The sequence below is a fragment of the Grammomys surdaster genome, unplaced genomic scaffold, assembly GCF_004785775.1.
Source record: "Grammomys surdaster isolate TR1022 unplaced genomic scaffold, NIH_TR_1.0 338, whole genome shotgun sequence".
NCBI classification, from domain to species: domain Eukaryota; kingdom Metazoa; phylum Chordata; class Mammalia; order Rodentia; family Muridae; genus Grammomys; species Grammomys surdaster.
The window spans coordinates 3,548,556-3,559,838 of NW_021604757.1; the positions used below are offsets into that span (position 1 = coordinate 3,548,556).

Genomic DNA, 11,283 nt, shown 5'->3' on the forward strand with positions numbered 1-11,283 from the left:
CTGGCCTGGAACTCATCTGCCTGTGACCCATCTGCCTCAGCTTCCTAAACAAATAAAGGGTGTGTTTTGTTTGTTTTGAGAAGATATTTTTTGTTTTTGGTTTTTTAACAAAAGTTAATGTTTATTCGGGATTTAGAGGTGTAGAGATTATAGTCCTTCAAAGTCATGAGTGGAACATGGCTGCAGGAAGGACGGACAACCAAACAAGAAGCAGAGACCTGGTGGCTCTCATCTAAGGCAGGAAAAAAAAAAAAAAAAAAAGGAACTCTTCATGAATTTTCGTGTCATCCTCGCACAGGGCCATGGCAATCTTCTCTGTATCGTTCCAATTTTAGTATATGTGCTGCCAAAGCCAGCACTTCTTTTGTTTTTCAAGACAGGGTCTCACTATGTAGCCCAGCTATCCTAGAACTTATTTTGTAAACAAGGCTAGCCTCAAACTCAAGATCTGCCTGTCTCTGCCTCCCAAGTACTGGGATTAAAAAGGCTGCACCACTATACCCCACCCAAGTTTTAAAAAGGTAGAACTGGCTGCCACTATACAAGTCTAGTGAGCTAAATTTGACTCCCAAAATCTATGTAAAGATGGAAGAAAGAAAACCAACTACCACAAGTTGCCCTCTGATCTCCTTGTTCAAGACATGATACACACGCAAACACACACAAAATAAAGTTTTTAAAAGCCAGGAAAATGTTGTCAAGTGTATGTGCCAACATTTGAAGAGCAGAAACATGAAGATCAAGAGTTCAAATTCATCATTGGCTACATACAAAATTGGACTTTGGCTAACGAGACTGTCTCAAAAGCAAGGGACATCGACTCAGGGAGTAGAGAGATGGCTCAGTAGTTGAAAGCACTGGTTGCTCTTCCAGAGCCTGCTAGTTCAAATTTCAACACCCCTGTCCCTCAGCTCAGAACTGCCTGTAACTCCAGCTTCAGTAGATCCAATGCCCTCTCTGGTCCCTGCTAATACTGACAGATACATATACACATGAATAAAATAAATCATTTCACCGGGCAGTGGTGGCACACGCCTTTAAGCCCAGCACTTGGGAGGCAGAGGCAGGTGGATTTCTGAGTTCAAGGCCAGGCTGGTATACAGAGTGAGTTCCAGGACAGCCAGGGCTACACAGAGAAACCCTGTCTCGAAATAAATGAATAAATAAATAAATAAATTCATTTTAAATGAGCGGAGAAAGAAAAAAGGAGAAAAGAAAATGTCATTTAAGGAATTCTAACAGCCAGCTTTAGGAGAAAGATAAAAGAATAATATTAGATAAATATAAAGATCTCATCAAGAAAACAACCTTTAAGGCTAGAGATATAGTTCAGTAGTAAAGCACTTGCCTAAGAATGTGTAAGCTTGCCTAGATTCAAATCCCAAACAAAAAAAAGGACTTGAGCTACGGATTCTTTCATACACATTACATATACATTACTCTACTAATCAGTCACTTTTTTTTTTGGAGACAGAGTTTCTTGGTATAGAGTTGGCTGTCCTAGAACTAGCTCTGTAGGTCAGACTAGGCTGGCCTTGAACTCAGAGATCCTGCCTCTGCATCCTAAGTACTGGGATTAAAGGTGTGGGACACCACCAGCCAGCCCAACTCTTAACTCTTACCACTAAACTAGTAAGAAACCCTTAGTAGCTTGCTACAAATTCAATATATTCAACTGTATTTTTATGTTTTCTGTGAACATAGAGACTTCCTATCAACAGATTTAAATATGAAATAGTAAGGATGGATCTAGAAACCATTATCAAGTATTTCACAAGGAACTATACATTAAAAATTCCACAGGGAGCCGGGAGGTGGTGGCGCATGCCTTTAAGCCCAGCACTTGGGAGGCAGAGGCAGGCAGATTTCTGAGTTCGAGGCCAGCCTGCTCTACAGAGTGAGTTCCAGGACAGCCAGGGCTACACAGAGAAACCCTGTCTCGAAAAACAAAACAAAACAAAAAAAACAAACAAACAAAAACAAAAAACAAACAAAAAAATTGTCTTCTGGCTTCTTTTCCACATTGTACCACAGCAAGCACACACCCATACATAGAGATATGTGTACAAATAAATATATTTTAAACAAAATTACAGAAACAAGAGTTGTAAAGCATGAAAAACCTGGAATGCTTATCATCACTGCTGATGGGATTATATAATGGTGTACGTGGGCTTGAGAGGAAGCTCAGTTGGCAGAGTACTTGATTTATAAACACAAAGCTCTGAGTATAGGTTAAATCCCCAGTACCACAAAAAACTGATGTAATGATATACCTCTGAAATCATAGCCTTGGGAAGGTAGAAGCTAGAGAATCAGACTTGCAAGGTCATCCTCATATTTATAGCAGATTCAGGACTAGCCTGGGATACATGATTTAGTGACTGATTAGGACCATTTCATGCTCTGTCAGGATACAGTTCAGTTCTCTGCACCCATATCAGGTAGCTCACAACAACCTGTAATTCTAGCTCTAGAAGGATCCAATGCTCTCTTCTGGCTTCTATGGGCACTTTGCACACAAGTGGCATACATATTCATATCCATTCTTTCTCTCCACAAACACATAAGAATGCACAATTAAAATAGCCAGATGGTACATGCCTTTAATCCCAGTACTCAGGAAGCAGAGACAGGCACCAGCCTGGTCAACTTGAGTCCTAGGCCAGCCAAGGCTACATAGTGAGGCTCAATGTCAAAAGTAACAATGAATTAAATTTAAAAATAAACTAGTAATATAGCTGCCACTGAACTAGCATGAGAGTTTTTGAAGCATAGTTACCACATAAACTGGCTAGCCGACTTCTGAGTAATATATGTTGGGCACCCCAGTCTACATGTAGAAAGTATACAGGATAGTTAAATAGAGCTCATGTTGGTACTTCAAGACAGCTCATTATGTACATGTAAATATCTCCATCCCCAAAAATCTTTTTTAACTAAATCCCAGTTGGCCATCATTGCACACATGCCTTTAGTCCTAACACTTGGCAGAGGCAGGTAGATTTCTGAGTTTGAGGCAGCCTGGTCTACATATCTGGTTTGAGCTACATAGTGAGACATTGTTTCAGAAAAATACAAACAAACAAACACCTTAAACCTCAGAGCACCTCTGGACCTCTGGACTCAAGCATTTAGAATATGGGATAATGAACTGTAAGCAAAAGAAAGAAAACCAAAACAGGCCAGGCATGTGACAGACACACTTCTGTTAGTACCAGTACATGGAAAGCAGGCCAGAGTTCTACATAGTAAGTTTGAGGCTGGCCAGGCTACTGTCAAAACAACAACAAAAAACAGTAATTCTAAATTTAAAACTACTAACTTTAACTTGTATACCTTAAATGGATAAATTATATGGTGCGTGAATTGTATTTTTTAAAAAATCACTTTTTTTACAAGGCTGATGAAAGAACTTAATCAAATCCTATTACTTGCTGGTTTACTGAGTACAGAGCTAGCTGGATGGTGGTAGTACACACCTTTAATCCCAGCATTCTGAAGGCAGAGGCAAGTGGATCTCTGTGAGTTTAAGTACTGCCAGGGCTATACACGGAGAAACCCTCCCTGTGTGAGGGAGGCAGGGGGTACAGAGCTATTTGTTGGGAAGACCAAAATCCCTGGGCAGAGGAGACTGTGCTCTTGCTTCCTTTAAATGACAGCTGTTTTTCCCCCAAGGCATTCACTACTGCTACCACCTAACAACCTACTTCCTTATTAGGTCCAGTCTCCCAGTAAAACAAAGTTACAGATTACAGTGCAGTAAAAGGAGGGGGTACCAAATTTAGTACCCACACTCTTTTTGGTAACAGAGCCCCCGCCCTCCCCCGACATTTAAAAAAAAATCACACAATGGACATATACACAATAAATGTTAATTTCCTCTCTTACTCTTTCTTCTCACTCATGTTTAAATGAGGGATTCTTCTGCTCCTATGCTGGATGGAGTGTCTACTGGCCTATCTCATATGAGCAGAAACTATTAAATACAGATCATTATTTAAAATTATTTAAAGTGTGGCTGGGAGCTGGAGAGACGGCTCAGAGGTTCCAAGTTTGAATCACATCTCCTATGTGGTGGCTCACAACAATTTCTCTAACTCCAACTCCTGGAGGTCCTAGCATTCTCTTCTGAGCCCCCTGTGGAGTATACATGTGTTATACATACAAACAAGCTGACAAAACACCATATACTTAAGAATAAAATGTGGTCAGTAAAACAAACAAGCCTACCACTTACTATTAAAGCTACATCACAGCCAGGTGTAGTGATACTTGTTTTTCTATAACTTGGGAGACAGAAGCAAGAGGTCAGGAATTCAAGATGGGGGAAGGGAGCCACAGGACCAAACTGATTAGTATAAGCCAACTCTGGTAAATAATAACTGCTTCTCCACCCGTACAAGACAGCATGGTGACATATACCAGTAATCTAGCACTTGGGAAACTGAGACAGAATTGCAGTGAATTCCAAGGTCAGCCTGAGCTGCAGAAAAATGAAGATCCTACCCCTAGGAAAAAAGAAAAAGATGTGGACTAGGGGGAAAAACTCAGTGGAAAACAGCATCATAATCAACTGTGGGAGGCCAAGAACCCCATCCCCAACAACACAAAAGAACAACATACACCAACAAAATTAAGCTGGAAATAATACAAAGTTGGAAAGATGTGGTGGTGTTCATCATAATCCCAGCACTTGGAAGGTAGGCCAGTCAGGACTTCATAGGAAGACCCTGTCTTGGGGGGGTGAAGTTGTACACCCCCCCATTTTAACAATAATCTCTGAAAGGTAAGATTTCTTTCCATTTGAATTACCTGTATGTTTTATAATGAATCTGCAACTTCTGTAACAAGAAAAGTATGCAGGTATCTTTATAAAATAAAATAAGTCATTCTGGCTCCAATTTTCACTATCTGCTCATCAGCCCACAGGTATATTCACAGGGAACTAACACCATGTGAAATGGATACCAACTCCTAGAGGACTGTGAAGATTAAAATAAGGATCACAATGAGAGAATGACTTGACCAACTAGTAACCGGCTGCAAAAAGATTTGAAAATAGTGTAGACTTTCTAACTTCAAGCCCAGAGCCCTGCCCACTCCGTCACATTTCAAATCTGCATCATTGCTCATGACAGTGTAGTCAATTTTTTTTTTAAGGCAAAGCAAGCGAACCTTTGGTGGGAGATGGTTTAAAAGTACTTGCTCTAATATAATAACCTTGGGCAAATAAGTCACTTTCCTTTGTGAGGAAGCCAAGGCACTGGAGGGGAGAAACAAAACAAAACAAACAAACAAACAAACATTTCAACTATCTGCAACAGCCCCTCCTGCTAATGGATCCTTGAGAAAAGAAAACCCAAAGGGTAAAAAATGATGAGAGAATGGAGACCTCTTCTCTGGAGCCAAGAGCCATTCTTAAGAGAAACAGGTGGTGGAGAAGGAACCAGAGGACCCATAAGCTTGATGGCTAAAGTTAACAGCTGAAAGTTCCAGCTTTGGTTTACCCATAAGCAAGGCTTCAATCTTCCCTGGGTCGTGATCAGAAGCCACATTCTCAGTCAATAAAACTACTAATATAAAAACTAGTATACAGAGAAAAAAATCAATGTAGTTGCAGTTTGTCCACTCTAACCTCCATGATTTTCCAAGTACATTTGTTAATGCCAAAACCAAAAAGAGCAATTCCACCTGAAGACACCGTCATTCTAAGGACTTAAAAAGAAACAAACTGTAGAAAAAGTGAAAAAGTACAATTAAAACTCTTCAACTCCGAGAATCGAAGACAGAGAAGAGACCTTTTAAAGGTTAAGTTCCTTTTAAGTGTGCAAAGGGTATTTGTAGTAACCTCTAACAATGCAATGAACAGACTCTATGCTCTTTAAAACTGTTCAACAGCTTTTATACACCATTAACTCTGAGGACCAGAAAGAGATTCTGTTTTGCTAAAACAAGCTCTGACCAAAATCTCACACTTTCACCCGGGAGTCAGTCTCTAAACCAATGAGAAGCTCCTTAAAAGCATATGCAATGGTCTGAGAGAATTAAAACAACACCCTGCCAGAACCACCACAACTGAGACACCAACGAGTTTAAGTCCAAAGCCTGGGACCTAGCAAAGAAAGCACATTCAAGAGCTGTCCGCGCTCCTGGGTGAGATTCGAGCCTGCTACTAGGCCTTGACTGGATGAGCACCTGATGTGGGGGGTAGGGCGAGCCAAGGCGGACCCAAGGCGAGAACTGGAAGAGCTCTGGAGGCTCGAGAGAAGCGCTGCCTTCTAGGGGCGGGAATCTGGGACACCCCCAGGGGTGGGCACGAAGTACACGTGGGGCGACAGGGTCAGGGAAGCGGCATCTCGGGCAGACAGGTGGGATCTCGCACAGCGGACCCAAAGAGGAGGACTCGGGTGCGATACAGGAACCAAGCCCTCGGGGCCTGGAGCGTGAAGGCAAAGGGCAAGGGAGCGGGGGCAAGGCCACGAGGAGGGCGGGTCTCCCTGGGAGCAGGGGCACGCGCCAGGCGAACGCGAATGGGCCCCGAGTTCCGAGCAGTCCGCGGCCTTGTTCCCGGGGTGCGGGGAATCGGGAGCAACCGCGCCCGGAGGGCCCTGTGACCCGTAGCCTCCCGAACCGGACCCGCCCCGCGGCGCCTCCCTCTAGCCTCCCTCTTCCCTCCCTCCATCCCGTGGCCCGTTATCCTGCGGCCGCCGCACTCACCAGCGGCTGCACCTGAGCCTGCCGCTGCCTCAGCTGCTGCCTGCGTCTCCGCAGCCGCCGCTGCCTCGCTGCTGAGGCTGAATCCCGGGGGAGCCTCCGCGTCCCGCCGCCGCCGCCTCTGCCGCTGCCGCCGCCGCCAGAGCAGAACACCCCAAAATGGCGGCACTTCCGGCACCTACCACCGGCGGGGAGGGCCGCGGAGGAGGGGGCGGGCGGCTAAGGGGAACGTACCACCGCGGCGCCGCCCGCCAGCGCGGATCCGAGCTGAGCGCCGCGCAGGGGCGGGCCGAGTGCCGGCGCTACAGCGCCCCCTCCGGCCGGGAAGTGGAGGAGCAGCCGCTCTGAAACCCTGGGGGCCGCGGGCGGAGCCCTCAGCTCTGGGAGCTGCAGGGGTGCATCTCTTTGTCTCAGAGCTGTACTAGAGGGAAGACCCCGGCCTGGGAATCTGAAGTTCTTGCCTCTGCGCACCGCACATGCTGGACCTCTAGTGGGCAAGCAACGCAGCTTTGCAGTGAAAGTACACATAATAAATACGAATGAATGAATGAATGAATGAATGAATGAATGAATGAATGAATGAATGAATGGTGCTTGGCTAACAGTGGACACAGGGCACACCCTTCTTTTTGCATACCAGCATACAGACAACTGCATCTAGGCCTTCCTTCTTGTGGAATGTGTGTTGCAAGCTTTCAGAGTTAGGGAAGTGCCTTGTATACAGATGATGATCAACTGCATGCGTGCACAATCTGGCAAAAATCCCTGTGGCACCAGGAAGCTCTTAAGTATTCTATTAAGAGACTACCCAATCCAAACCTACTCACCTTAGGAAAAAAATTAACAATAATTTTTTTTAAGATCCTACCTTCATTTTAGGATTCAGTATTTCTACCCTGGGTCTAGATGGAGTCACACATTACGTGTATTTTTTATTCCACAAAGTCTAGACAGTGAAATGTGAGACAATGAAATGCAGACTGAGAAACAAAACTTAGTTCTGGGAGGTTGGGGTGCCATCAATTTACAGATTACTCATTGGTTGACAATTATTTCTCTTTATCGCTTAGCTTCCTAGAGCAAAACAAATTATATACCCACAAATGCTGTTTATACTCGACCTTACCACACTCACAGGCAGCCCCCACCCCTGCCCCAAGCAGCAGCCAAGGGTTTCATGTGCTGGAGGCACAAACAATAACATAGATCAAAACAATTAGCCCCTAGGTTGTACATTATCAAATTATCTAATTGTACTGTAAAGCTTTGGGGTTTTTTGAGACAGAGTTTCTCTGTGTAGCCTTGGCTGTCTTAGAATTCACTCTGTTACTAACTAAGACTGGCCTCAAACTCGGAGATCTGCCTTCTCCTGACTCCCCTGAATTCTGGGATTAAAGACATGTACCACCACTCCTGGCTTGTTCTTTCCAATTTTCTTTTTTTTTTCTTTTCTTTTCTTTTCTTTTTTTTTTTTTTTGTTTTGTTTTGTTTTTGTTTTTCTAGACAGGGTTTCTCTGTGTAGCTCTGGCTGTCCTGGAACTCACTCTGTAGACCAGGCTGGCCTTGAACTCAGAAATCTGCCTGCCTCTGCCTCCCAAGTGCTGGGGTTAAAGGTGTGCGCCACCACTGCCCTCTTTCCAATTTTCAAATTACTTTTTTGTCTTCATAATGTTGATTGATGGGAGTGGAGTTAGAGATGTAATATGAATTAGTTGCATATAGATGAATAGGTTAGAAAAAATGAGAGTGGTTATGAAAGATGGAACAATGATATTTTTGACTAGTTCTTGAATAAGACGCTTGGGCAAAAAAACTGTAGGAGAAAAGGTTAGTCCTGCCTGTAATGGAAGATTTCTAAGGGTCGTTAGGGGTTAGGGTTACTACAGAGAATTTATTTCATAGGAGAGAATAGTGATGAAAATGATGTTTGCATTGTTAGGGTCTGAGAATTTGGGAATAATCTACTATGAAAACCAAGTTTGAGCAAGTGAGAGGTTTCTTTATTCAAAGGCTGATATATCAGGGAGACTGCTGGGTCCAGGATACAAACTGTATCAGTCAGGGGCAAAACAGAACAACTTTTTAAGACAAAAACCACAGACTAGGTTGGGTAGAGGGCATCCAATCAGGTTCACGCATACATTGGGTATTTCACACTTGGTATTTTAGGTGGTCGCCTGCATATCAAGTGTCTCAGGTGGTTTACTTGATAGCTTGGCCTGGATTGAGGCCAGCCTATCAGAGCTCATGGCAGCTGTGATCTTGGCCTTGGCTGGGAGCCAGCCAGTGAAATATAGAGCAGGATCCCGTGGCTCGGACTCATCCAGAACATTTGAGCCAAAGTTATTCCTGAGAATTTAGCTTAGTACAAAATGAAAACTATATACAAGATGGGATCTCTGTAGCTATGAAGGCTACCAACATTCCTCGCTCTTTCTAGTAATACATCAAACCTTTGATGTCATAACTCTTGGTCAGTATAGTATATAAGGGGTTATACTGAGTCCTTGGGACCATGAGCTTAACAACATTTATCCTATCTCCCAGAAAGTGGGAAATGAAATTTAATAGGCAAAGAGTGTGTTGGGATTTGGGAATCACTGCACAAATCAGACACCAATCTCAGTCAACTAAGGATAGTTTATTGAATGCCACACCCCAGGACTAATTGACCAGGGGCTCGATTCAGGCTCAGGAGCTGAACAGTGACTCCAAGTTAAGGTCTTACGAGGCCTTTTAAGCTTGAGATATACAAACATTTGTGCCAAGGTATTCCACCAGTCAGGATTTAGGGATAGAGGTTTCCTTAGGAACATGTCTTTGTTACTCTTATCCTGTTCCCATTGGTTGGAGTATTCAACAGTGGCAGGGGACTTGCCTTGTCTAATATTCATGTCTTAACTTGTCTACCAGGATAGAGTTTGTCTAACATTCAGGTCTTAACTTGCCATTACCCACATACATGTCTATTTCTAAAAAATAGGATTTCAGTCCTAGGGAGGTCTTGGGAACTTAAACTTTACTTAACCCCTACTCAAAATGGAAGTCTTAGGGTCCATCCCAGGGGCAAGCTGATGAGGGCAAATAGCATAAAAGTTTGTATATAGGTGCAGGAAGTGATGCTGGGTGATTGTTCAGGTCCAGATTTATTGTGGGTAACTATACAAAGCAGTTGTCACTTCTATTGTGATCAGTTTCCAAGGGCACAAAATATAACAGACTATGTAATCAACTCGGGCATGAGAAAGTTTCCTAGTAACAGCAGAAACTTATGAGAAAGTTTCCTTATAATGGCAGGCTAGCCAGGTAACAGTTACCTAGGCCTTAACATTTTACCTACGCCTTACTTAACAGGGTGCATAGCACTATCAACAGAGTAAATACCAGAAGGCCTATCAGTCTGGTTACTAAAGACCCAGGGTGACCAGCTGAAGAGGGCTCCAATCATCCTTTGTTTAGCCAATCTAGCCTATTCCCTCTCTTTCAACCTGTCTCACCAAGCTTAGGCTCTCCATAACTATTCCAGTATGATTGGTATAGAAACAACGTTGCTCCCCTAGAGCTACACCAGGGCCTCCTCATTACATAAAGCGTAGGTCGAAGCTCCTCCTGTTTTGAAAGACCACTTATACCAGTGAGTCTAGGAAAGAGGTCAGGTGGTTGATAGATTTCTTTTTCCAAGGTGGCTAAGTCCCTGTCGATCTGATTCCCCAGGGTCTTTTAGTTTTGGTCACCTGTGATAAGGGAAGCTATCCTGATTCCAAGACTGCCAGCTATCCCAAGATCCAGGAGCATGGGAATCAAGATGAGGATTGCCTGGGATCTCCAGTGGTGGGAACAAAACCTTTGGTGCTCTCACCCACCCTCACCTGAATAATAGTAAACCTGGGGAAGGAGTTCAGCCAGAAGGCAGATGATAAGTGATTCAGAAAGAATTTCCAGGTTGAGGCAAGGGGTGAGGCCAAAGGACCAGGCAAACCCTCAGGGTGGGACCAGGAAGTAGGAAGAGACCCCTGTCCCCTGCCTCAACAACTCATAGGTTTTGTTACAGTGTTATAGATACTAGAGTAAAAACAGAGTCCCTGTCCCTAGGTATTCCTGAGAGTAGTTTGTGCCTCATGGCAGGGGCAACACCTGGGGTAGTTCTTTTGAATAATCATGAGGGATAGATTTTTGATATCTCTAGCCCCTGTCCTGAAGTTTGCCAGGAGGCCAACTCTGGTATAGCAAGGAGGTCTAGGGTCCAGACACAACCAACAGTCCTCTGTCAAGTTAGGGGAAGATGAGTTCAGGAGTCCAAAAATGTATCTCAAAGACAAGGATGAGCCAGGTATATCCTGATCTGGTGGTCCAGGATCACTCCCCCCAAACCAGGCCTCCCACCTGATGTGGGATATGGAGCCATTGTTCCCACTGGGGTGTTTTCCTGTCCCTTGTCCCAGCCTGGGTTGATAATTTTATTAGGCACGATGGGGATTGGCACTTTTTCCATCTGGATTGGGAACTTTTAGAAAGTGACCAGTGTGTCCTGATCCCGGCCCATGTATATATAATCAGAGGCCCTAG

The 11,283-nt window shown here is 44.1% G+C and overlaps 1 protein-coding gene and 1 non-coding gene across 12 annotated transcripts in view; both read right to left on the reverse strand.

Moving 5' to 3' along the window:
• Celf1 (CUGBP Elav-like family member 1) overlaps nucleotides 1-6,979 on the reverse strand; it is a 92,669-nt gene extending 85,690 nt beyond the window's left edge. For 4 of the 11 annotated variants that reach the window (XM_028778499.1, XM_028778503.1, XM_028778498.1 and 1 more), the window contains exon 1: nucleotides 6,721-6,802. The gene's annotated coding sequence lies outside the window, so the exon portion shown is untranslated. Of the gene's footprint in view, nucleotides 1-6,720 lie in introns of all 11 variants that reach the window. The other 7 variants (XM_028778506.1, XM_028778505.1, XM_028778501.1 and 4 more) reach the window with 5 other exon arrangements.
• LOC114630416 lies at nucleotides 254-359 on the reverse strand. Its single transcript, XR_003712823.1, has one exon. It is a non-coding gene; the product is annotated as a U6 spliceosomal RNA (small nuclear RNA).
• Nucleotides 6,980-11,283: the final 4,304 nt, after the last annotated feature.